Genomic DNA, 26,986 nt, shown 5'->3' on the forward strand with positions numbered 1-26,986 from the left:
CACCCGGAGAATTGCTCTAACTTTCCGACCTACGTACATTGCGGGTGATAATCTTAGGAACTAGCGATATGCCGCAAAGTATGCGAGGAACTAGCCGATGAGAACAAGACTTTATAAGGTTAGTAAACTCTAATTGTAACAAATATCATTTTTACTGCGCAAAACTGAGTGAAAGTCAGTACAAAAATTATCAGAAGACAGAAACCTGATCGATGTATTACATGAAAATTTAGTGATCAACCAAACTCACAATTGTCAAGTCCTTTGTCTAAAGCGATACGCATTCCTCTGTTTAACAGCGGTCGCAGGCAAATGTGTCACACAGCCCTGACTCCAGTGCAGCTACGGAATCGTATTAAATTTCAAAATTTGCATATCATGCACTTTCTTAACTGTTAGTTATGACAGCGCAAGCAAAGAAAATTACGAGTCAATAGCACATTTTGAACTATTCCATTTATAAAATCGGACTCTTTCCTTCCAAACGGTCATTTCATTAACAAGGGAGTCTACTGGAAATCGCAGCGGACGCATATCTGCGTTGGCGGATACATCGTCGCCGATGGCAACCGGATGTGACGCACCGGTAATAAGGGGACGAAATGGAAGTTTTGCATAGAACGACTACTAACGCACAATTGTTTATTGGTGGTTTTTGATATTGTTTTCTTATCTGTATTTTTTATTTTATCTAGTCTAGTTTTGTTTACTATTTTTCTTAATATATTCATTTCACCTGTGTTTAACATTGGCTTGTTTTCTTAGTGTCTAGTCTTGTTTCTGCATTATACGTCATAATAGGCCTGATTACTGCTTTATAAATACTTTTTCAAGCATCCTGATATTATTGCAGCTTTTTCATCTTGTTCTCTGACTTCTGGATGTGGCCTTCCTTCCCACTTCAGTTGTATACTTAAATACTTGTAATGTGTTCCTTCCAATTCTAATTTACATCTTTGTGGTTCTTGTGATATTGTCATACATTTTGTTTTGTTTTTTAATATCTTCATATTATATAATTTTGTTGCTTTATTAAATGCAGACAGTAATGTTTCTAATTGGATTTGATTTTCTGCAATTATTATCACATCATCTGCATAACATATAGTTCTTATTATTCTATTTTTATTTCCACTCCTGTATTTTTTAAGGTTTTGTTTTATTCTATCCATTATCATGTTGAATAATGTTTGACTTAAGGAGTCTCCTTGTCTAATGCCATTATTTTGTATTTCTTTACTTGTTTTTCCTTGTGTTTTTATTATACAACTGTTGTTATCATATATTTCTTTAATTATTTGTGTTATGTTTTCTGATACTTTTCTTCTCTGCAATATATCTATTACATCTTGAATTCATATTCTATGAAATGCACTTCCAGGTCTATAAAGCATATAAATAATTTTGTATTATATTCTATTGTTTTCTTGATCAGTTGTTGAATTATAAATATTGTGTCTGTACAATCTGTCTTCTCTAAATCCTTGTTGTTCATCTAATAGATTAATTTCCTTTGTTATTTTATTATTTAGAATTCATGTTAATAATTTTAACGAAGTATTTAATAAATTTATCCATCTATAATTTTCTGCATACCTGTTGGTCCAGCAGACCAACAGATATGCAGCAGCAAAATGGCAAGCCAGCTACATTAATTGCCTATACTCTTTAAGATGAATTGACCAGCAAATAGAAGCAGAAATAATGCTACCATGTAATGGAAAGCCACCACTCCTAACTGAAGTCTACATAGAGTAGGCAAGAAGACTATGTGGAATGCAAACAGCATATATAATATTTCAACCATCAACATCAGAACATTGTATAAACCTGGTAAATTAAAACTGATTAAGAGAGAACTAGAACTGTTCAAATGGGAAATAGTTGGATTTGCAGAGACCCACTGGACCGAGGAAAAAATCAACATAAAAAAATGCAGCCTTATTTTACTCAAGAAGGAAAGATAATCATCACAGAGAAGGTGTAGCACTAATCATTAAAAAAAATGGTTCCTAAACTCAATAGTTGAAGTAAGAAAAATTTCCTCTAGTATCATTTCCCTAATATCCAAAGCAGAAGAAAGAGGAATACTCATAAAAATAATACGTTTATACCCTAGTCCAATCACATGAAGAGGTGGAATATAGTCAATTTCTTGAAAAACTGCAAAGAGAAATAAGGGAAACAAGTACCAGAGATATCCTGATTATTATAGGAAATTTTAATTCAAAGATTGTTCAGAATTCTGAAGATAAATTACAAGTAATGGGAACATTTGGTCATGGATAGATGAATGAAAGAGAACAGGACTTGATTAATTTTTGCAAAAGAAATTAACTGTTAATCACAAATACCATATTCCAACACAGGCCACAACACAAACACATTTGGACATCACCAAACCATCAAATCAGAAACTGTATGGACTATATAATCAATAATAAGAAATGGAAACGTTCCTTCTAAAATATCAAAATATTAAAAAAAGATTGAACCACATTAAAAAAAAAAAAACCACCAAAAATTTAAAGAAGATAGACTTCTCAAAATTAAATGATAGTTTGACCAGATCTAACTGTTGCAGATCATTGGAAAAAAAATTAAATAATCTTGCTTTAGATACAGTCGCAGAGTCTTGGAAAAAAGGTAAAGAAATTATTAAAGAAACGGCAAGAAACATCTGAGCTACCAGACGAGTGAATAAAGATTGATGTACACCAGAGATTTTGGACTTATGCGAGAGAATAAGAATATCCAAAACTGACCTCTTAAAAGAAGATAATGAAGAAAATAGAATATTATACAAAAATTTGAAAAAAGAAATCAACAAAAATCATCACATACTTAGAGGAAAAAGTAGGATTGTGTGAAACATGACCCAAGACCATTTGAGATAGTTAAAGAGATAAGCAGAACATACTCACCCAACCCAGTTTCAATATTGCAACAAGATGGAACCACTACAAGCAGCATTGAAGCAATAAAAGAAATATGGACTAATCATTTTAAAGAAACATTTGCAGCTGAAGAAAACTTAGACCAAGTTCCTTCAACTGTGAAGAAACTTCTGACACAAAAGACATCCTAAATGAAGAAATGCATAGAGCAATCAAACGAATGAAAAATGATAAGCACCAGCCATAGATAACAATCAAAAAGAACTTCTAGAAAAAGGGGAGAGAGCATAATAAATTACCTAAGGAAATTGTTCAACAAAATACTATAGAAAGGAAATTTACCAACAGAATGGAAAACAGGCCAGATCATATCCATCCACAAAAAAAGGAATGTCAGATCCTGCACTAACTATAGACTTATCACCCTTTTAAGCCAGTGCTATAAAATATTCATCAGGATTCTTCAAAACAGAGTTAAACATTCCCCTGAAGAACAGATAGAAGAAGAGTAAATGGGATTTAGAAATAGCAGAAGCACAATTGATGCAATTTTCACATTAAACAGATTTCCAGATCTTATTTGAGACAAAAATAAAAACTCTACTGTTGTTTTATCAACTTCAGACAATCTTTTGACTCAATAAACAGAAGCAAACTTATTAAAATTCTAAAAACAGTTGGTTTGGCAAATACCTATTAAATTGTATCAAGAAATACTATTCAGAAACACAAACAATAGTGAAATACAAAAACATAGAAACAGATAAAATAGCAATTTAACAAAGAGTTATGCATGGCTGTCCATTGTCACTATATTTATTCGACCTGTACCTAAAAAGAAGTAGTAGATGAAGGCATAATGGTAAATGGAAGAAATATTACAAATTTAAAGTATGCTGATGATATCTTAAGAAAAAAAGAAATGGATAAACTCAATGCTTTTGAAATGAAATGTCTAAGAAAAAGCAATAGAACAAACTGGACAGAAAAAAAAAATGAAAAGGTCAGAGAAGAACTTAACTTTAAAGAAACAATAACTACTGCACTAAAAAGAGCCAATTAAGCTGGTTTGGACATATTACAAGAATGAACCCAGAAAAGCTATCAAACATATTATTAAATGGTAGAAATAAGACCAAGAAAGAAATGGATTGACAACATTAAAGAAAGCACCCACTTAAACTCCATAATAGAACTTCATAAAAAGACAGCAGCCAAAGAAATGGCAAAGATTCGTCTCTGAGGAACTCAACCCACCACGAGCAGAAGAGAATATAATTTTCTGTTTTTTTTTTTTCTTTGTTTGTTTTAATGTCCTTTCTTAAATATGGGTATTAATTTACTTTTTTTTTTTTCATTCTACAGGAATCTCCTTTTTTATATTATTTAATCGTATAGTATATCTAAACTCTGAGTTATAATTTCTTTTACCATTTTTAATAATTCATTATTGATATTACCTAGACCTGGTGAATTCCTACTCTTCATTTTTTTATTTGCATTTTCAATTTAATGTTTTTTCAATTTTTATCTCTCTTGTGTTTATTTTTTCTTGGTTTGTTTGTATACTTAGTTCTACTTTTATTTCAACTATTTATTTATAAAGGTTTTAATAATTTTCTAATTCTTCTATTTCTACTTTTAATATTGGAATATATTCTGCTTCTTTCTTTTGTGTATTAATACATCTTCACATTTGTTTCTGTATACTATATAAATCATATTCAAATTCTTTTGTATATAATTCTCAAAATTGATTTTTACTTTCTAATTTCTTTTGATTAACTTGATTATTTAGTTTCTTTGGTTAGTTCCAATTATCTGTTGTTTACATTTATAGATATTTTTCTTTCATTCTTTTTTCTTCGTTAAACCATGGAGGCCATATTCTTTAATTTTTTTATTTTTATTATTTTTTTTTTAACCCTAATACTTCTATTGCTATTTCAGTTAAATTTGTATTAAAAATCTTCCAATTATCTTCTACATGTTGTTCACTGCTTAGTGATTTATCTCGGAACTTTTATTTTAATCTATTGTAGTATACTGTTTGTGCTGATTTTCTTTAAATTTTATTTTCACCCATTGCTTGTGAAGTCTTAGTTTACATATTAACACGTTATGTTCACTTCCAATTTCTTCTGATGTTAACACTCTTATGTGTTCTATTTCTGATGGGTGTATTACTTTATTGAATATAATATTATCTGTTATTGATTTCTGTCCTCTTGTGTTTTAAAATGTCATTTTATGCTGATAAAATGTGTTCTTTATTTTTAACTTTTATTTGCTCAGAATTGTTTCACTGTTCCTGGATTATTGATTCTTCATTAAATCTTTGCATAATTCCATGTATTGGTATTTTTCCTATTATTATTTTTAAGTGTCCCATTATAATTAATTATTCATTTGGTTTTATTTTTTTACTATTTGTTGTAAAGAAATAAAACCAGATCCTCATAAAAAAAATTCTGTTTTATTTATTTTCTTCCTTCTTCTGGAGCAAATATTGTAATTATATTTATCTCTATCTGTTTTTATCCTGACCATTAATATTAACTCTTTATGTATTACTATTCCTACTCCAGCTTCAGCTGTATTTTGTTTTTTTTTTTACCCTGCTGTACATAAATATGAAATAGCCTTATATGTTCATTATTCCATTTCCTTTTTTTCTTTTTTTTTTTTGTTTGTTTCTGTTATGCTGCATATTTCAATGTTTCTTTTGGATTTTTCTTGAATAAGTTCTTCCTCTTTTCCATTAATTGCTCTTACATTCATTGCTGCTAATTTTATTATTCCGTATCGTATTCTTTTCCTTTTCTGTTTCTGATCAATATCCAATTTTCCCATCCGATTCATATTTATCGCGTTTCTCTAACAATATTGTTTTAAATCCAATGGAAGACCAAGCTTCCGACATACTTCACCTACATCATCCATTCACCTCTCCACCACAATGAGGTGTGGGTAGGATTTAGAGAGGTACATCATTATATACTGTGAAATTGCCCATACCTGGCCTGAATTGTCTTCACCTCGCAAAATTTAAAATAAAAATTCCAATCCAAAAAAATGCTGAAATATAAAATTTCGATAAGCTGGAATTCATAATGTGAGAACTACTTGTATAGTTTTATTTTATTCATTTTTAATGAAAAAGTGTGTACTTTGAAAAGTACACATGTTAACCTCCCAACAGGCCAGACGTCTATTTATATATATATCCAGCAAAATCTGAATACAATGCATGCTCTGTTGAAAGAGCAGGTATAAGAAGTGCAGTGTGGACGTCATGTTCGTTTAAACTTGCAATAAACCTTACAAGCTGAAGAGAATTCGTGATTATCGCTGCATCTCATTTGCCAATAACAAGAAACGCAATTCCTTGTTCCATGCTGGGTAACTGGACTTTAACTTATGTAGGATAGACAAAAAATTTAGAAATTATTTTTACTCATTCCTTTTATTATACAATTTTTAATGCCAGGACAAAATAAGAAATCCTTGCATACTTTATTCACTTGAATATTGGATTACCTTGAAAATATGTCATTTTTATTTTTATGTTCTGATTTTGTGTAGTCGACAATACATTGTATTTGTTCTCGAAGAACGTAATTCAAGATAATTATTTAAAGTAAATTATTAAAAAAAAAATTGGTTGTCAACTTTCCAGATTATGTTATTTTCATTATTATTCAAAATCAAGTTTCGTCGATTGTCTGAAGGATGCACTTTGACGACCTTGCTTTATACACCCTCTGTCCAAAATGAAACCGAATTTTTCGAAAATAGAATAAACTAGTGGTGCACCTGTTGTATATTTTTGTTGGCGAAAGTGGCAACCTTTATTAGGGTTGTGTCAACTTTTTGACATTTTTTTTCATTAGAAGTTGAGTTATAGTGCCAACAGTGACAGTGTGTTTTGAAGAACGGTCGGTCATCACGATACTCATGCCGTATGCGACGAATTCTCACTATCAATCACTTAAAAAATTCGAGATAAAAGTCATCATTGACCGATTGGCTAGGTTAAATGAATTCTTTGTGGATAATGCCCTTTGAATCATAGAAACAAATCAGCATTGTCTTTACTTTTGACTTCTCGAAGCGATTTTTTTTTCAGATGCCCCTCTTCTAGTGTTCTTCACTCAGCGCTCTCGAGCATTGTTTTGGGCTTATACTCAAAACACCACATTTTGTCACCAGTAACAATCGTTTCAAGGAAGTTACTCCTTACGAGCGGTTTTAATGAGATCCTTGCAGTGTTCAATTCTATACATTTTTTGGTCATCGGTGAACTTGTGGGGAACAAATCACGAATTCAATTCACGAAGGCCCAAACTCGGTCAAAATGTTGTGCACAGTTGATTTTGCAATCCCCGGTTCATTTTCAATCAATCTCGCTGACAATTTCTCTGATGAAATTATGCAATTTTTGGATTTATCTTCGCTCACTCCAGTTTTTGGACAGCACGGATTTTTGATGGCCTCAAGCGTCTCGCGACCACTTTGCAATCGCTTAAACCACTCGTAAACTTTGAGTACGGGATAACTATTCTTCACTGTATGCTTTTTGAAGCATTTGATGAGTTTCGATAAACTTTTACCAAGTATCATATCAAATGTGAAGTGAACATTCTGTTGTTGTCTTGTCCTTCGAAGGGTCTTAGATGTTTCCATGTGCTCCTTGTACTGCTTTGATTATGTCGATGATTTTGTTTGTATAGAGCTGTTGTTCAGGAATAGGATCTATTTCTTGCAAGGATGCTGTAATTGCTGGACAGGTAAAGATGTGAGTGGGTATCAGTTCAATATTGGGGCAGTTGTTGCAGTTTCTGTATGTTTTCATATCATCCATATTGATCTTCATTCCTCTATAATGTCCTTTTCATAGTCTTGCTATCGTGGTGGAGGTCTTTCTGTCAGCATTGATTTCGGGAATTTGATGTTGTATTACTGATTTCAGTGGAATTAGTTTAGCTTTTGCTAGTGCATTGGCATCACCAAGAGTTATGTGAGTTTCTTGGTTTAGTTCTCTGGCCTCTTTTGCTAATTTATCAGCTGCTTCATTGTAATCAGTGCCTACACGAGCAGGAATCCATCGCAAAATGCAACTTTTGTGAACATTCTGTGAAAAGTATATAATACATTTGATACGATTAAAGATTTCCATATTATTACCTACACCCTCTGTCCAAAAAGAAACCGAACATTTCGAAAATAGAAGAAACTAGTGGCGAGACCTGTTGTATCTTTTGTTGTGTCAACCTTCTTTACTGTTAATTGAACTGTTTATGACTTTTGTTTCATTAGAAGCAGAGTTATAGGTATGAAATTAGAGCAAAGTAGATATTTATAATTCAATTTGTTGGAATACTTCCAAACAAACAAAATTTTAATCTACTGCGTATAGGATGTGTATGTCTCATAAATTCTTCATATACCTATTTTTGTTGCTTTCATTCACAATATGTTATTTTACAATGGTAAAGAAACGCCATTTTTGTTATTGAAATGAGCACTAGAAATAATGATAATATCAATTTGTTTCGTTTTACAAGTTCATTTGAAATACTACTGATTACAGTTTTGCTATATATTACAATTAGACTTGAAATAAGAATGTGATGCAGTTTAATGTCTTGTTCATAAAAGCAGAAAGATTTGTTTTCAATCAGCAGTGGTAGATCTCAATCTGTAGGCATAAGAACGTGACATGTATATTTTCATCATCATCATAATAAAATTCCTGATATGTACCCTTATGGGGTGTACAGGATATGATAGTACTACATGAAAAATTTACATCGTTACTAAATTCCTATCTACAATTTTCCCCCAAATCAGTCTGTTACTTGTCAAGACTCCAACATTATCAGATCTTATATTTCTATCGTCTAAGGAACTTTGTACTGTATCCATCCACCTATATCTTGGTCTTCCTCTGGATCGTTTTCCTGGTAGAGAACACTCGTTTTACCAATCTTTCCTCGCCCACTCTGTTTAAGTGATCATACCACCTGAGATTAGCTCTGCTAAACATTCCTGGATGTTGACAATATGTCAAGTTCATTCCTAATATCCTCGTTTTTAATATGATATTGCCATCGATGCCATCTGTTCATGCCTCTAATCTTTCTCAGGACTCATATCTGCGGTCTCTACTCTTTGGTCAAGTGTTTTACTTCTGACCCAGCTCTCAGGTCGATAAGTTATAATTGGTTTGAACACTTCATAATGTGATCTATATAGATAATGAATAACAGAAGGGATAATGTACATCCTTGTCTCACACCAGATTTAACATTAAACCATCTTCCTGCACTTCCTTCAATTCTAATTGCCGACTTTCAACTCATATACAGACTAAGTATTGCTTGATATAATGCCCCATTGATACCATATAACGGTAGCGTATTGAATAGCTTCTCTTTTGGCACCTTGTCATATGCCTTTTCCTGATCAACACTTAAATACAGATCTTTGTTATATTCCTATGCTTTCTCAACTATTTGTCTTAAAGTGATGATCTGAGCCTGACAGCCTATATTTGGCCTGAATTCAGCTTGTTCTTCACTAAGCTTTTCTTCCATAATTCTTCTCAACCGTTTCTCAAGTATACTTGCATAGATCTTGCCAGGAACACTCAGTAGGGAAATACCTCTGTAATTCTCACATTCAGTTTTATTTCCCTTTTTATATATGGGTACTATTAGAGCTCTACTCCAATCATCGGAAATTCATCCCTCTGTCCAGGTTTTCTGAACTATGCAGTGCAGCCACTGTAAGACTTTATACCACCATACTTCAACATTTCTGGTCGAATATCATCTACTCCTGCTGCCTTTCCACATTTTAAGTCTTTGATGGCTTTTTCCACTTCTAGTATGGATATGTATTCCTGACTGCATGCCTGGTCAGTGCTTTTTACCACTGTGCTGTCATCACTGCTTGTTTCATTTAGCAGTTTTTCAAAGTAATTACTCCATACTTTAAGGATATCTTTTTCTTCCATTTTCATGTCACCTTTATCATCTCTAACTCCTTTTACAGCACTCTTTCCTCCATTCCTAAGCTTCTTCAACAACCTCCAGAATATTTTGATACCTTCTTGATATTTATTTTCTATATTCTTGCCAAAGTCCTCCCATGACTTTTGTTTAGCTAGTTTTACACAGTGTTTCGCTTTCTTACATTTGTCTCTGTATTCTTTAAGGGCAAAAACTGACTTATTTGCCAGGAACGTTTGATATGCTTTCTTCTTTTTCTTCGCTGCCTCTTTAACTTCCTGTGTCCGCCATGGAGTTCTGATTTGTCTATCCTTGCAGACAACCTCACCAATGCCTCTCTGGCTGAATCAATCAGGATTTTCTTGAAGACTTGCCACTGAATCTCCAAGGTTTGGTTCCTGTTCTCAAACTCTTTCATTTGAAGGGCACAGGGGAAAAACAACTTCATTCCAATTTTTGTGAATTCAACCTATTTGCTATTTGTTTTTTAATTTTTAATTATTGTTTAAATTAATTATGCTTAATTACACGAATGTACCATATTTATTATTTTTTTTATTTTGTTATGCTATGTTTACTTGCATTTTCACAACAAGGAAAATTTAATTAAGTTTTTTTCAGAAGTCAATATCGTGGATTGATATTGTTTTCCTCTGCACCCTTAATTTTTTATTCAATAATCTTTGTGTAAAATACACATCTGAGAGCTGCACTTTTATTCACTTCAAAACTTTATTACATTATTTAAATTAATGGGATATTAAATCCCACATTGTTTTAAAACCGAATAAGAAACTCAAAGATTGGAATCAGAATTTCATGCCGAATATATAGTAAACTATAAAAGTTTCGGCGATTACTAGCATGAGCTAATGCAAGTAGTTGTAGTACAATCTCGGGCAACTCGCAGCAAAGGTGGTAAAGTTCCGATCACTATTCTTGGTATTTTCCATAATGTAAAAACATATTTCCTTGGAAATGTATGCTGTTATTACATTATGGTGGGAGGTCACAAATAATGTGGGATTTAATATCCCCTTAATTTAAATAATGTTTATATCGCCGAAATGAAGCTATTGGCTCTTTATATTTAAGTAACTTTCTTACATGTTATTCTTTTCAATATGAAATTCAGTTTTATCCTGCTCAATACTAAATAGTGATCGCTTCCAATTTCAAATCCTCTGTACACTCTGGTGTCCTGCACCATGGAGAAAACATCACTATCAACAATAACATAGTCAATGAGACTTTTCTTATTCCTTGCCTCTTCTCTCCATGTGAATTTTTACACATTTTTATGTTGGAACATGGTGTTAGTAATAACCAATCCATGTCCTGATCAGAAATCCAGCAGGTATTTGCCATTATTATTGGCTTTTCTCCAAATTTTCCCAAGATATTTTTGTATGTCTGACAATCATTTCCTACTCTGCTATTTAGATCCCCAACAAGGACCAACTTTTCCTTTTTCGTTGTGTCAGTTTCTTTTTCTAAAGCATCAAAAAATCCTCCACCTCTACCTTAGTAGAACCTTCTGTGGGACCATAGGCACAAATAAGTCCCATTGTCCAATTCCCCATTCTGATATTTGCCCACATCACTCTACTTGAGACTGCCTTCCATTCAAGAAGATTAGCCTCGTATTTTGTGTTGAATACTATTGCTATCCCTTCTTTTCCTTGATTATCATTTCCTGAATATAACATTTTGTATTTATTGCTCAGAAAGATCTTGCCAGTTTTTGTCTTTTTTGTTTCAGTAACCACTATTATGTCGATCTGGTACTTCTCTAATTCTTCAGCTAGCTCCATTTCTTTGCCTTTGAGGCTTCTTATGTTGATAGTACCGATCTTTAACTCTGGGGATGTAGAGTTTAGATGTGTTTTAGGATTTGTTACAGTAGCTGACTTTTCGCTGTTCACCCTGGTTTCCGTTCCCTGGCGAAAATAACGGGGGCCTTGTTTAACCGGACGATGCCTCAGCCGGCATGAAATTTTGTCATGTTGTACCATCATTTTCTATATTGATTTAAGCCAACAAGAATACAATTTGGTCGGCTAAATTCCAAATTCATACATCGTAAAGTGCAAGATTAAATAAAAAGTAATGTTCAGAACTTATTTATTGCAATAACTTTTGCTTGATAACATTTTTTTTTCCAGAATATTTTAAAACAATTGTGTTACACAAGTGCAGAATAGGGCAGATCCTCCTCCCCCTCCCCCACCTCCAAAAAAAAAAGCTGAACGCTTCTGCTACACATGCAGAAATTTTTTTTTTTTTAATTCAAATATTTTCTTCTTTCTTAAATAACTGCATCAAATAATTTATCAGTTTTTGATAATAAAATTGAAATTGTGATTATTTCGAATTAAGAAATTATTTTGAAATAAATATTCCATTGGGCTGTAAAAGAAATATCAGTATTTCCTATTTCGGAAAGAATTGAAAATGAAACACGACTGCTGATGTATTATGCAACACTACTTCAGGCTCTTTAGTGTCACTTCTAAATTGGTCTTTCTTTCGCAGCAGCTTTTAGCCTTTACCTGCAGCTGAGGAGAATATTATTAAGACAAGTTATTTCCAGCAGCATTACAAGTTGTCACATTTGGAATTTTTTAAGTTAAAAAAAAAAAAAATAATACTAAGTGAACTTTTTTTTTTTATATGTTGCATAGATGTAAATAGCTTTTTAATGATGAAAATATAGAATAAAATTTCTAAAACTTACAATAATGTCCACAAACAGCAGAACAAATGATTGCAGAGTGAAAATAAAAAGTCAGGAATTAGAAGCAATTGCTCTGTCAGGTATTAAAATGTTACTGGCTTACTTCTTTTATCAAACGGTAAAATGATGTCATATATTGAATACAGTGTGTGAAAATTTTCAAACACTAAAAAGAACTTCCTGATCCATTGGTTGGATCAATGAAGTGGTGTTTTTAGGGAGAAACATGACCTTTAACTTGGTGATGATCACCATTATAAGACAAATGATCTGGAGCATTATATAGAATTCATAAAATTTTAAATTCTATATTTTCTTTCTCACAATCGCTTTCCATTTTACTCACATTTCAGTTGACTAAGGTATCTGCAAACAATTTTTGAGTCATTCACGACTTCTTATATCTCTGCTAATGAACTGGAAGCGTATGATTCCTAACGTTTTTGAAGGCTCGTGGATTCTCATAGTGCCATATCACAAATGGTTTCAGTTTATATCCAGCCACATTTACCCCCTAACAAAATAGTAACACTGTATTTAAGAGCTTTGAAACCAGGAATAGATTTTAGCTTTTTGTGGATGAATTGTCTGCTCTAGCATTTTTTTCCAAAACAAGGTCTTATCCATATTAAAAATTTGTCATCATCATCATCATCATCATCATCAAATTCCTGCCATGTACCCTCAAGGGGTGTACAGGATATGATAGTACTACATGAAAAAAATTACATCATTATTAATTTCCTATCTACAATTTTCCTCCAAATCAGTCTGTTACTTGTCAACACTCCAATATTATCAGATCTTATATTTCTATCGTCTAAAGCACTTTGTACCGTATCAATCCACCTATATCTTGGTCTTCCTCTCTCGGTCGTTTTCCTGCCAACCTGGCAGAGAACACTTGTTTTGCTAATCTTTCCTCGCCCATTCTGTTTAAGTGACCATACCACCTGAGATTAGCTCTGCACGCATTCCTGGATGCTGACAATGTCAAGTTCTTTCCTAATATCCTCGTTTTTAATATGATACTGCCATTGATGCCATCTGTTCACGCCTATAATCTTTCTCAGGACTCTCATATCTGCAGTCTCTAGTCTTTGGTCAAGTGTTTTACTTCTGACCCAGCTCTCAGATCCATAAGTTAAAACTGGTTTGAACACTGTCTTGTATACAGCTAATTTAGTGTTCCGACTAATTTCTCTCTTATTCCATATGAATTTATTCAATTGACTTCCCACCATACCAGCTTTGCTGATTCTGTTGTCTATTTCTATATTTAATTTACCATCTTCAGTAAAAATCGTGCCTAAATAGCTGAAATGTTTTACTTGTTCCACAGGTTCTCCATTCACAACACAGTTGACATTTTCAATGATTCTGCCTATTTTCATTGTCTTTGTCTTTTTATTGCTGACCTTCATACCATATCTATTACAAGAGCTATTCAATTTAGTCAGAGAATCTTGCAGACTTGTAGCGGATTTATTTAGAAGTATAACATCATCCGCATAAAGCAAAGAGCTGACATTAACATCTCCAATTTTGATATCATGTTTAATACCACTTTCCTTCATAATGTGATCCATATAGATAATAACAGAGGGGATAATGTACATCCTTGTCTCACACCAGATTTAACATTAAACCATCTTCCTGTACTTCCTTCAATTCGAACTGCTGACTTACAACTCAAATAAAGACTAAGTATTGCTTGATATAATGTCCCATTGACACCATATAACTGCAGCGTATTGAATAGCTTCTCTCTTGGCACCTTGTCATATGCCTTTTCCAGATCGACAAAACTTAAATACAGATCTTTGTTATATTCCCATGCTTTCTCGACTATTTGTCGTAAAGTGAAGATCTGATCCTGACAGCCTCTATTTGGCCTGAATCCAGCTTGTTCTTCGCCAAGCTTTTCTTCCACAATTCTTCTCAACCGTTTCTCAAGTATACTTGCATAGATCTTGCCAGGAACACTAAGTAGGGAAATACCTCTGTAATTCTCACATGCAGTTTTATTTCCCTTTTTATATATGGGTACTATGAGAGCTCTACTCCAATCATCGGGAATTCGTCCCTCTGTCCAGGCTTTCTGAACTATGCAGTGCAGCCACTGTAAGACTCTTATACCACCATACTTCAGCATTTCTGGTCGAATATCATCTACTCCTGCTGCCTTTCCACATTTCAAGCCTTTGATGGCTTTTTCTACTTCAAGTATGGATATGTATTCCTGACTGAATGCCTGGTCAGTGTTTTTTACCACTGTGCTGTTATCACTGCTTGTTTCATTTAGCAGTTTTTCAAAGTAATTACTCCATACTTCAAGGATATCTTTTTCTCCCGTTTTCATGTCACCTTTATCATCTCTAATTCCTTTTATAGCACTCTTTCCTCCATTCTTAAGCTTCTTCAACAACCTCCAGAATATTTTGCCACCTTCTTGATATTTATTTTCTATATTCTTGCCAAAGTCCTCCCATGACTTTTGTTTAGCTAGTTTTACAGAGTGTTTAGCATTCTTGCATTTGTCTCTATATTCTCTAAGAGCACAAGCTGACTTATTTGACAGGAACTTTTGGTATGCTTTCTTCTTTTCCTTCACTGCCTCTTTGACCTCCTGTGTCCACCAAGGAGTTCTGATTTTTTTATCCTTACAAACAACCTCACTACATGCCTCTCTGGCAGAATCAATCAATGTTTTCTTCAGAGTTTGCCACTGAGTCTCCAAGGTTTGATTCCTGTTCTCAAACTCTTTCATTTTTCCTTCAATAATCTTTGTGTATTTTAGTCTACAGCTCACATCTGAGAGCTGCTCAACTTTTATTCGCTTTAAAACTTTCTTACATGTTATTCTTTTCGATATGAAATTCAATTTTATCCTGCTCAAGACTAAATAGTGATCACTTCCAATTTCAAATCCTCTGTACACTCTGGTGTCCTGCACCAGGGAGAAAACATCACTATCAACAATAACATAGTCAATGAGACTTTTCTTATTCCTTGCCTCTTCTCTCCATGTGAATTTGTGCACATTTTTATGTTGGAACATGGTGTTAGTAATAACCAGTCCATGTCCTGAGCAGAAATCCAACAGATATTTGCCATTATTATTAGCTTTGCTCTTTTCTCCAAATTTTCCCAAAATATTTTTGTATGTCTCACAATCATTTCCTACTCTGCTATTTAGATCCCCAACAAGGACCAGCTTTTCATTTTTCATTGTGTCAGTTGCTTTTTCTAAAGCCTCAAAAAATTCCTCCACTTCTACCTTAGTAGAACCTTCTGTGGGACCATAGGCACAAATAAGTCTCATTGTCCAGTTCCCCATTCTCATATTTGCCCACATTACTCTACTTGAGACTGACTGCCATTCAAGAAGATTAGCCTCGTATTTTCTGTTGAATACTATGGCTACTCCTTCTTTTCCTTGATTGTCATTGCCTGAATATAACATTTTGTATTTATTGCTCAGAAAGATCTCACCAGTTTTGGTCTTTTTTGTTTCAGTCACCCCTATTATATCGATCTGGTACTTATCTAATTCCTCAGCTAGCTCCATTTCTTTGCCATTAAGGCTTCTTACGTTGATTGTACCGATCTTTAACTCTGGTGACGTTGAGTTGGGGTTTATTTTCAGATTTGTTCCAGTAGCTGACTTTTCGCTGTTCGCCCTGGTTCCCTGGCGAAAACAACGGGGGCCTTGTTTAACCGGGTGACGCCCCAGCCGGCATGAAATTTTGTCATGTTGTACCATCATTCTATATTTTGGTTTAACCAATAAGAATACAATTTGGTCGGCTAAATCCCAAATTGCCAGCCCATCCTCGTCCGTTCAGTATCCAAGTAGATACTCAACAGGGTGCACCACGAGAAGGTGAGGATTGGACATTAGGTCAGAAGCCCTGGTCGGTTCTCCGCATTCCTTTAAAGGCTATGTGTAGGTCTCCTCTCAGTTATACAGCTTTGACCCTTAAGCACCCCACATTAAAAATTTGTTGTGACAAATAATTTTCCTCCATGATAATTTTATCCAATTTGTCCACAAGCTCCTTCGCAGTCTACTCATCGACACTTGCAGGTTCACCATACATTTTCACATTATGCAGTGCAAATCGCTGCTTGAATCTCGTAAATCAACCAGAAAAAGCATTGAATTCGTAGTCGTAATCGGATTCTGCTTTCTTCTTCAACACATTGAAGAGATTTAGTGCCTTAGCGGTTATGGTCATAGTGATAAGAGGTATGTGCTTTTGGTTCAGGTCCTCTATGCGTGATGTCGTCAGGTCCTCTATTGTTGAACTTGGAACTTTGTTTCAAGATCAATTGCTTGTCTCTTTCTCTGTGATTCTTCAATATGTTTTTCAATTGGGTGTATAGGGATAAATATGTCTCTGCTGAGAGACATTATCGTTAAATATTTTGTTGCACAAAATATTTAACGATAAATACACAAATAATATATTTCTTCAACACAAAATCAAAAAAAGTAGCTGTTGAAAACATGTGCTGTCACCACACTGCAGGATGCATTGTTGCTAATTAGAAACCTGTGTACTTTATGCTCGCTTGCATCTTGTTCAAAAGTATAGTTGAAAATGTTATTTATTCCATTATGGGATCACGGATGTAAGTCGTGGGATGACTGTGTATGTCTGCTGAATTTCTTTTTATACACACATCAGGCATTATATATATGGCATAACGGATTTACTTGGCTGAGAGACATATTTTTAAGAAGATATTAAAATGACTGAAAACATAGACATAAGAAGTGAAAAATACTGTTAATTAATTTCTTCTTCATAGAAGACTTCTTTTAAAATCAGAGAAAAATCAGCGAAAAATCGTGAAAGAATTAAAATCTATACATTAAAGCATCAGCGTATTGACATTTGAAGCTGATCTGGGTATCTCCTCTTTGTTGGGTGTGGGATGCATTCAACACCTTGTGAACACCAATTTGAATGGCAGTCTTAGAAATTATTACTGAGGTTGGTGTTAAGATGTATTTGATTGAGGACAATTTCTTCTTTGGATTTCGCAAATTTTTCTAGTTCACTGTAGAAGCAAAAGATATTTTCAGATTTCTCCCATGAGACTGGATGAATGAGGTTTTCCTTATTAGTGTCAGCAGAATTCAGGACATAGTTCGACCGAGTACTAGCTCTGGTTCTCCCTTGTGTGACGTCTGTTATGATTTTCTAGACTTAATTCAATGGATTTTTCCTTCTGGCCTTACTGAGGTTTATTAAAGAAGTTGCACCAAATTTGGTAAACGCTAGAATATTTCATATTGCCATGTTTTGTTTGCTGCCTACTGAGTGAGGAACGAAGTTTTTCTGAAGAGGAGTGAAAGAAGTCTGGAGTTGTATTTTTTAAGACCTTTGGATTATTTAGTTGAAACGGAGCTGATATATGGGCAGGGACAGTAGCCTTTTTCACTAGTTCTCTCTTTAGTATGGCGAGGAGTTGGATTGAAAAGTAACTTATTAACTGTTTGTTTTGAATAACGATTTTGCTGAAAGGTAGTAAGAAGAAACTGAAGCTCTTTGTATTTTGTTTCATTTTTGTTTGTATAAATAAACAAAAATCTGGTTTAGCCATGGTAACCCATTATCATCCATACTAGCTAATCTGTATTTGGAATCTTTAGAAGAAAAACTATCTCCTCCTTTCCTTTGAAATCAAAATTGTAGAAGAGAAATATCGATGTCATCTTCTTAATCCGAAAGTATAGTTGAAAATGTTATTTATTCCATTATGGGAACATGGACGTAAGTCATGGGATGACTGTGTATGTCAGTGAACACCTGAAAATCAGATTTACTGTTGAATTGGAATTGATGGCTCTCTCCCCCATGCCTGGATGTCAGACCTACTCGCATTTCTGAGAAACTGAAAATCTCAATTTACTGAAAACCAACTGACACCATCAGATATCTCAAAGCACAGTCCCATCTCTATCCACCTCAAATACGGTATTATCTCTACGCTAGGTAAACATGCTCCCTCACTCCTGTGTGAAGAAGATACTAACAAAGAGCTTCAGTTTCTTCTTACTACCTTTCGGCAAAATGTTTATTCAGAAGAAACAGTTAATAAGTTACTTTTCAATCCACCTCCTCGCCACTGAAAATAGAAATAGTGCAAAAGGCTACATATTCCTACCGTATATCAGCTCCGTTTCGTCTAAATTGGCCAAACTTCTTAAAAAATACAACATCCAGACTTCTTTCACTGTTCTTCAGTTGTTCCGTTCCTTGCTTAGTATGCCGAAACGAAAATATGGCAACCTGAAATATCTTGGCATTTACCAAATTTGGTGGAATGCAATAAAAACCTTATTTTTACCAGATGGAAAAAAAAGTTGGTCCCTGAATCGATCTCACTGATATGCGCCCTGCTCGTCTAGGGCTTTGCCATCTCTATACTGTTCATAGCGAAAAATAACTTGTATTGTTTGCTAAAAATGTTATTAACAGGCACACTATTTATTACAGTATATTTAGTGCATATACACATTTAATAAAGGCTAATATTAAAATGTTTTTTTTTTTTTTTAAGTTAGATATGGTAGAAACATCCTTGTCTGATCCCTATACGGGAATAAAAAGGTGTTAACTAATTTTTTTAGCTGATTCATTTTTTCTAGTTACTTTAGCATCCATTGATGCGACCATTGTCTGCTTATCGTGTTGAATGTAAGCAGACAATGGTCGCATTTGAATGGTTTGCATTAGATTTAAGTTGCTAGGTTGTTTTAGAAAGGCAGGAACTTTGTAGAGTGAAGATTCCTAAGGCATTTCCTACAGATTGCAGTGGTGCCTCGCAATTCGACACTAATCTGTCGCCAAAACTAATGTTGAATTGTGAGATAATATTTCCCATATAAATCTACTGAAATTTGATTAATTCATTGTTCGACCCCATCGCACTCCCCCAAACAGGGGAGTGGAACAGAAATACACCATATTATTCACTTTACTTTATGTATTTTACTATTGTATAACACAGTAAATTACAAATAATTTTTAATAATGGTATTTAAAATAGTTCCTAATATCTTTTTTTTATTTTTGAGGTGTCTAAAATCAACCCTGTAATTTTAAATGCTCATTTTTAAAAAAAAAAAAAGAAAGAAAGAAAACTGTTATGCAAATAGATAAGGTTGATCTACAAAAAAAAATGAGTAAAGTTCGTTATATTAAATTCATTATTCACTAATCGAGAAAAGTTATTTGTAAAAGAGAAATCATAAACTACACTACTGTGGTTCTTTGCTCAAGCATTTGGTAGGTTATCAAATGTTAATATGTTAAGTAAGCTGATGCAAATGATGTTGAATTTGTGGGCGAAATCAAAGAATAGTGTACATCAAATATTAAGCACTGGATACAGTGGTGTATCCAGTGCTCTTCTTGATTAATCTATTATTGTTTATTTACTACATTAATAATAGCGGAGATACCACAGTCAGTCATAGATATTCAGTTATAGTAATGCTGTCGAATAAAATAGGCATAAAAATCATTCAAGATTACTTGAATAAACGTCATTGTGGGCAAAGGAGAGTGGTTGTTAAATATATCAAAAGGTAGAGTTATTTTTGAATTGAAAAAGTTTCAATCTGCATATTACACTGATGAAATTTCAATTCTTAGAATTAATAACAACATTGATATCGTCATCAATTCGAAGAGGATAAGGAGATCATGTCTGATGTGGTTCCGACTTTCAGAGATAATCTTAGAAAAATCGGGAAAACCACATATCAAATCAAATGGGTGCTTTAAAGCATTTTGACTAGCACGAATAATTATTATCCTCTTTATGAAGCTTTAATGCATGCAAATATGGAATTTTGTGTTCAGATTTGATCAGTGCTTCAGGATGTAGAAGTGGTTGAGAACATTCCATGGCAATTCTTCTGGAGATGCTTTCAGGTTTGTGGAAGAAATTCCTAAGGCAGAGAAGCAAGAGATCACAGTTGGAAGTTGAGTAACTGTAGTTAGTACAGATGTAAGGTTTAGATTGTTTTGCCATGAGTGGCGAATGAGTGGAATCCGATGTGTGAATTGGTTGCCAATTAGAATCGCCAATTAAATTTAAATCCAATGGAATTTTTTATATCTGATCCACAAATGAAAGGCCTAAAGATGCAGCACATCAGCAGCATGTATCGGCAAGAGGAATAGAAGAAAGGAGGCAACTTTTCGCATATTGTGTGAACAGCTGAGGATTTTAATCTTTGGAGAAGTCATAGTGAGCAAGATTTTTCCAAAGGATAGAAGCAGATGGAATGAAAGAAGAGGCAGTGAAGTTGGTTTGTTGAGTGTCGAGATGGACTGTAAAAGAATATTTATCAGCAGTGGCTGTTCTAATGATTTTGAAAAAGACTGAGGAATAATAATGTCAATTCAGCATTACACTGTGCATGAAAGTATCTAGTAGAGGCACACGGCAGAAACTGAACATTTATGAGAGGACGGTTGTAGAGTATTGTGTTGTGTAAAAAAAAAAACACTAACTATTTTGGAGGCTGCAGAAGCTGTAGTTAAAATGTTGTTGTGCCAGGAAAGGGTGGATGTACAATTCAGTCCAAGAAGAAAAATCTGATCATGTATGGATATCTCAATATTACTGAAGGTAAGAGGGAATGATGCACGCTCTTTCCTGTGAGAGATCAGACAGAACTGAGTTTAGGTGGCATTAAAGCTTACAATCTTGCCCACTGGAATATAGCTATGAGTTAAGAGTTCATGTCACTGCTCATGATAGACATTGAGGATTCTAATATAGATCTCCTGATGTATGTCTCCCAAATTTGCTCCCTGAGTTTGTGGTGGATGCTGTGACAGTGAATGAGTTTAAGGCGAGGTATGATAGATACTGTATGAATGTCGAATAGTTGTGATGAATATGATTTGGGGCCTCCCTCGATGAGTCTAATGACTCCCTGGAGTTGCCAGTAATAATAGTAATAAAATTTGGGGTAGTCTCAAGCATCCAAATTGGTTGAGGTTTGGCATGTTTCGGCTGAGGCTGATTCCATTAATAGTCTTTCAAATTTGAACTTGCTGCAGTGTATTCTTGTGGCTTTCTTCCACCGTATTCTGTGGCATGCATCCAGAGCATGGTCTGCAAGTCTAGAGCAGCTGTACTGGTGAAACCGGATGTAGTCCTTGTGTTCTGATATTCTGGTATTCGCTATCCTGCCTTTGGCCAATGTAGGACAGCTTACAGCTGCAAGTGACCTGGTATACACCAGGTAAGTCTAGGGAGGATGAGTTGGTCTTTAGTGGAGCAGATAAGGATGCCAATTTTCTATGTGGTCTGTAACAAGAGGTCAAGTCATGTTTTTTTAGGATTTTGGTAATTTATTCTGAGGTGCCCTGGATTTTTTCTAGGGAATGGTGATGGCTTAAAGTAATCTTTGTTGTCTGGGGGGGAGGGGGTTGTGGTTTACTGGTATCAATATTTTTTTGGGGGGATAGCCATTGGCTGAGAATGAATTAAGGATGTGATTTAGTTGAGTGATTAGGGCATTGTCATTTGAATCGATTAGTTTAGCCCTGTTGTATAGAGTCTTGATAACTCCATATTGTCGTGTGTGTGGGGGAGGTGGGGTTGTTGGTGAATGTATCTGCCTGTATGGCAGACACATCCGTTATATTTATGTAAATAAAATATAAAATACTCAACTAAACTGACTGCACAGGTAAGCTTAAGGCTTTATTATTAGTCGAACTACTTACCTCCCTATTGAATACAACCCCACCAACTGACAAATTAGAAAACTCCACAGGCCAAGAAGTGAGGGGGGGGGGCTGTGGAACTTACTAACAAACTAAAACCATTTAACTCTAGACCCTTCCCCCTCCATATATACGGGCTCCCAAATATACATAAACAGAATGTGCCATTATGTCCCATAATGGATGACATTGATTCCCCCCACATACAAATTATTATTATTATTATGAGCGACTCCAAGGAGTCCTTAGACTCATCGAGGGAGGCCCTAAATATCATGCCCATCAAAACTATTCGACATTCACGACATTCGAAGATTTGTGGGTTGCAGAAATGCAACCCACAAATCTTCAATCAGGTATGGTTGAAGATTTGTTGGTTGCAGAAATTGTTTGATAGGCAGAAAAAGGGGAGATATGGTTAAGACATTCAAATTGTTGAAGGGGTTTATAGGATTAATTCAGAGGATATTTTTGAGAACAGGACTGGTGGTGGAACTACGGAACATCCATGGAAGCGGGAAAGTGTGTAGTTAGTAAGGTGTAAGAGATGTGTTTTTTACTTTTAGAGCGGTGAATGAGTGGAATAAGCTGCCAGAGTCTGTTGTGGGTGCTATGACAGTGAATGGGTTCAAGCCAAAATATGATAGATACTGTGTGAATGTGCCCAGATTAAGAAGAAACCTAGGTGACCATATCTGGGCACAGTAATCAAGATGGGGCCTTATCAAGGCTCAATACAGAGGAACAATAACTTGCTTATCTCTGCTCGTCAAAGTATTCTTCAGCATCCATGTGATTGGATGAGCTGATTTAGCCACTTTTGCGATGTGCCCCCTAGACTTCAACTCCTTATTCACCAACTCTCCCAAGTCCCCGGCCTGATCAATCTCCTGGAGTACAGTTCCACCAATGTGATATACTGCTGCTAATCTTTTCACCCCAAAATCCATAACCTTACATTTTGCCACATTAAATTAACATCCATTGTCCTTAGCCCATACCTCCAATCTATCCAAATCATTCTGCAAAATTTTGACATCTTATGTATTCACTAATGCCCTATCCAACTTAGTATCATTCAGCAAACAAATGAACCATTCCTCTCAGATCCTTCTCTATATTATTTATGAACAAATTAAACAGCAGTGGTCCAATAACAGAACCCTGCGGCACACCACAAGTCACAGGCCATCTTTTGGACTCTATTCCTGAGTAAACTACTCTCTGGTATATCTCCATCAACCACCCTCCTCTCCATGTCACCAAACTTATATCCATTTCCATATGTTGCAGTTTACAGATTAGACTTCCATTTGGTATCCTGTCAAAGGCCTTAGCCAGGTCTAGCAGTGTCACTGTAAACTTAGCTAAACATTTAGCCAAAGTGCTCACACACTATACTGGCAACACACCATCATACATAAAAAAAACTGAGCTCACTTCTAAGCCAGTGTAGAAAAATTTACACTTCAACGTACTGACATAATGGTCAGCTTTGAAGTCTCCTCCTTATTCACAAATGTCCCACTCAAGTAAACCTTAGAGCTTGTTCAAGCCAAATTTCCTTCCGATATCTCAGTCCTATTTCAGTTTACAATGAACTCATGCTATTTCTTTTCGCGGCAAAATTCTACAAACAGATAGAGGGGACAGCCGTGGGTTCTCCACTTTCCCCACCCTTGGCCAACTTCTTTATGGAGACTTGAAGAGGAAAGCCTTAAACTCTGCCCCTCAAAAACCTACCATATGGCTTCGCTACACAGATGTGTTCACTCTTTGGCCACATGGCTCTGATACACCTCTCTCCTTAACACTTAAACAACCAACACCCCAGAATCAAAAAGAGGAAAACAATAGCCTCCCTTTCCTAGACACACTAGTCGCCTGAAAAAAAAAAATCCAAAAAATACTGAAAACCAGTAAACCACAACCTTCCCTCCCCTTCACGACAAAGATTACTCTAAATTAATCACCATTCCCTGCATCTGGGGCACGTCAAAAAAATTACCAAAATCCTAAAAAAACATGGCTTGACCTCTTGTTACAGACCATATAGAATATTGGCATCCTTATCTGCTCCACTAAAAACCAACCCATCCTCCCTGGACCTACCTGGTGTATACCAGGTCCCTTGCAGCTGTAAGCTGTCCTACTTTGACCAAACAGGCAGGACAGTGAATATCAGAATTTCACAACACAAGGACTATATCTGGTTTCACCAGTACAGCCACTTTTAAAGTTGCATTATTTGGATATTGCTTTAATTGTGTCCATAGAACGTATTTTCTATATACATGCCACAGAATATGTTGGAAGAAAGTCACAATAATACACCGCATCAAGTTCGAATTTGAAAGACTATTCATGGAATCAGCCTCAGCCCTAAGAAACATGCCAAACCTCAACAAATTTGGATGCTTGAGACTACCCCAAATTTGGGAGACGTACATCAGGAGAAATTCAGCCTAATGGCCAAGAACACCTAATATAGCCTGCTAGGCAGAACATCAAGACTTTAGGAAAAACAGTACCTTTCTCGTTTCGTTCTCATTTGTTGTGCCTGTGCACAAGTCTTTATCTTAAGTTCCCATGAAGATGGCAGCATGACGTTGCCGATATATTGTAAATATATATTGGAATTATATATATTAAAGTTTAATTTAAATTAAATTCTAGTATACGTTGTGAATTCCTTAAGTTATTTATTAATCAAATAACTACTCAATTTTTTTTTCCAGTGGTTTGAAAGTTTTCTCAGACAGTATTCAATATATATTATTTCATTGTATCATTTTTGATAAAAGAAGTAAGCCAGTAATATTGATGTACCCAACGAAGCAGATACTTCTAATTACTAACTTTTTATTTTGCACCCTACAGTCATTTGTTCACCTGTTTGTTGACATTATTCAAAGTTTTAGAAATTCTATTCTATATTTGCACCATTTAGAAACTGTTTACATCTATGCAACAAAAAAAGAAAGTTCAATAGTGTTATTTTTTTTTCTTAAAAAGTTCCAAATATGGCGATCTTTACTGCTTGGAAATGAAAATAACTTTTGTCTTAACAGTAATCTCCTTTATAGTAGGTAAAGGCTAAAAGCTGCTGGGAAAGTTAGCCACCTTCTTTAGAAGTGATACTAAAGGGTCTAGAGCAGTAGTGCATAATACATCAGCAGTCTTGGTTTGTTTTAAAGTCCTAAATAGAAATTCTGATTTTTCTTACAGTGTCTGATAAAATTTATTTGAAATAATTTCATAATTTGTAATAACCATAATTTCAATTTTATTATCAAAAACTTAAATTTAAAATAAAAAAAATAGTGCAGGTGTTTGCTGAAGCGTTCAGCTTTTTTGGGGGTGGGGGGGGCTACCTGCCCTATTCTGTGCTTGTTTAAAACAGTTGTTTTAAAATATTCTGAAAAAAAAATGCTATATCAAGCAAAATTTATTGCATTAAATAAGGTTTGAATAATACTTTTTATTTCATCTTGCGCTACTACGATGTACGGAAATATGCATGCCACACTGCTAAACCTTGGATGGAAGCAGCTTATCACAGTGATGTTTCAAGGTGATGCAGTATTTAATTGAATAACGTATGCAAGGATCTCTGATTTTGTTCTGGCATTAAAAATTGTACAATAAGAGGAGAAAACAAAAATAAAATAATTTCTATATTTGTAGTCTCTCCAATACAACTAATAGTCCAGTTACAAAGCATAGAACATGGAACTGTATTTTTTGTTATAGGCAACTCAGACAGCTATGATCACGAGATAATCTGGTTAGGTTTTCTCTTCAGTATCAAGGCTTTTCATGCATTGAAATAAATACGACGTCCAAATTTATCCATGTTCTTTCAAAAGACAGTATGCATCTAATTTTGCTGGATGGATATAGACTTCTGGCCATGGGGGGAGGATAATATATGTGTTTTTCAAAGTACACCATTTTACATAAAAATATATGTTTGGATATTTTAGCCACTAAACATTAAGTACATTAAAAAGGGGGGGGGGGCAAGTGGCGCACAACTTAAAATTAATCCGTGCGACAGAGCACCTAGAGCCGGCAATGAATGCACTGGATGATTATAAGAGCTGAGTAGGATTTTCTATCCTTTTTTTTTTAAGGTGGTTCTCCAGCTGGTTGGCCTTCAGCACAGGCAAGTAGGATTTTTTTTTTTTTCATTCCAGGATATTCTGGAAGGAAAACTACCATAGAACTCGCACTATTTCTGTGGTTTACGATGACCTCTGAAATTCAACTACCTGTTTACCAACACCCCCAAATTCCTAGCCTTGTTATTCTTTCGGAGTAGAATTCCGTCAGTTACACTGCTTGTAATTTTTTAATCCCAAAATGCATAACTTGACACCTTTCCACATTGAACTCACATCCATTAACATTTGTCCATTTGCCAGGTTCTTTAAATCATCCTTTCACGCTCTCTACATCAGCTTGGTTAATTATTGTGCTATCCAACTTTGAATCATCAGCAAGCAACTGAATATCTTTCTTCAAGACATTTCCTGTGTCATTTATGTACAAATTAAACAATAATGG

The 26,986-nt window shown here is 34.7% G+C and overlaps 1 protein-coding gene across 2 annotated transcripts in view; it reads left to right on the forward strand.

Moving 5' to 3' along the window:
- Positions 1–26,986, forward strand: part of LOC150093513 (uncharacterized) — a 38,557-nt gene continuing 11,571 nt past the window's right edge. The window contains exon 1 of one of the 2 annotated variants that reach the window (XM_090413568.1): positions 1–118. The gene's annotated coding sequence lies outside the window, so the exon portion shown is untranslated. Of the gene's footprint in view, positions 119–5,987; positions 6,013–26,986 lie in introns of those variants that run through there. The other variant, XM_090413569.1, reaches the window with a different exon arrangement.

The sequence above is a fragment of the Typopeltis vanoorti genome, chromosome 24, assembly GCF_054136105.1.
Source record: "Typopeltis vanoorti isolate ZY-2024b chromosome 24, IOZ_Tvanoo_1.0, whole genome shotgun sequence".
NCBI classification, from domain to species: Eukaryota; Metazoa; Arthropoda; class Arachnida; order Uropygi; family Thelyphonidae; genus Typopeltis; species Typopeltis vanoorti.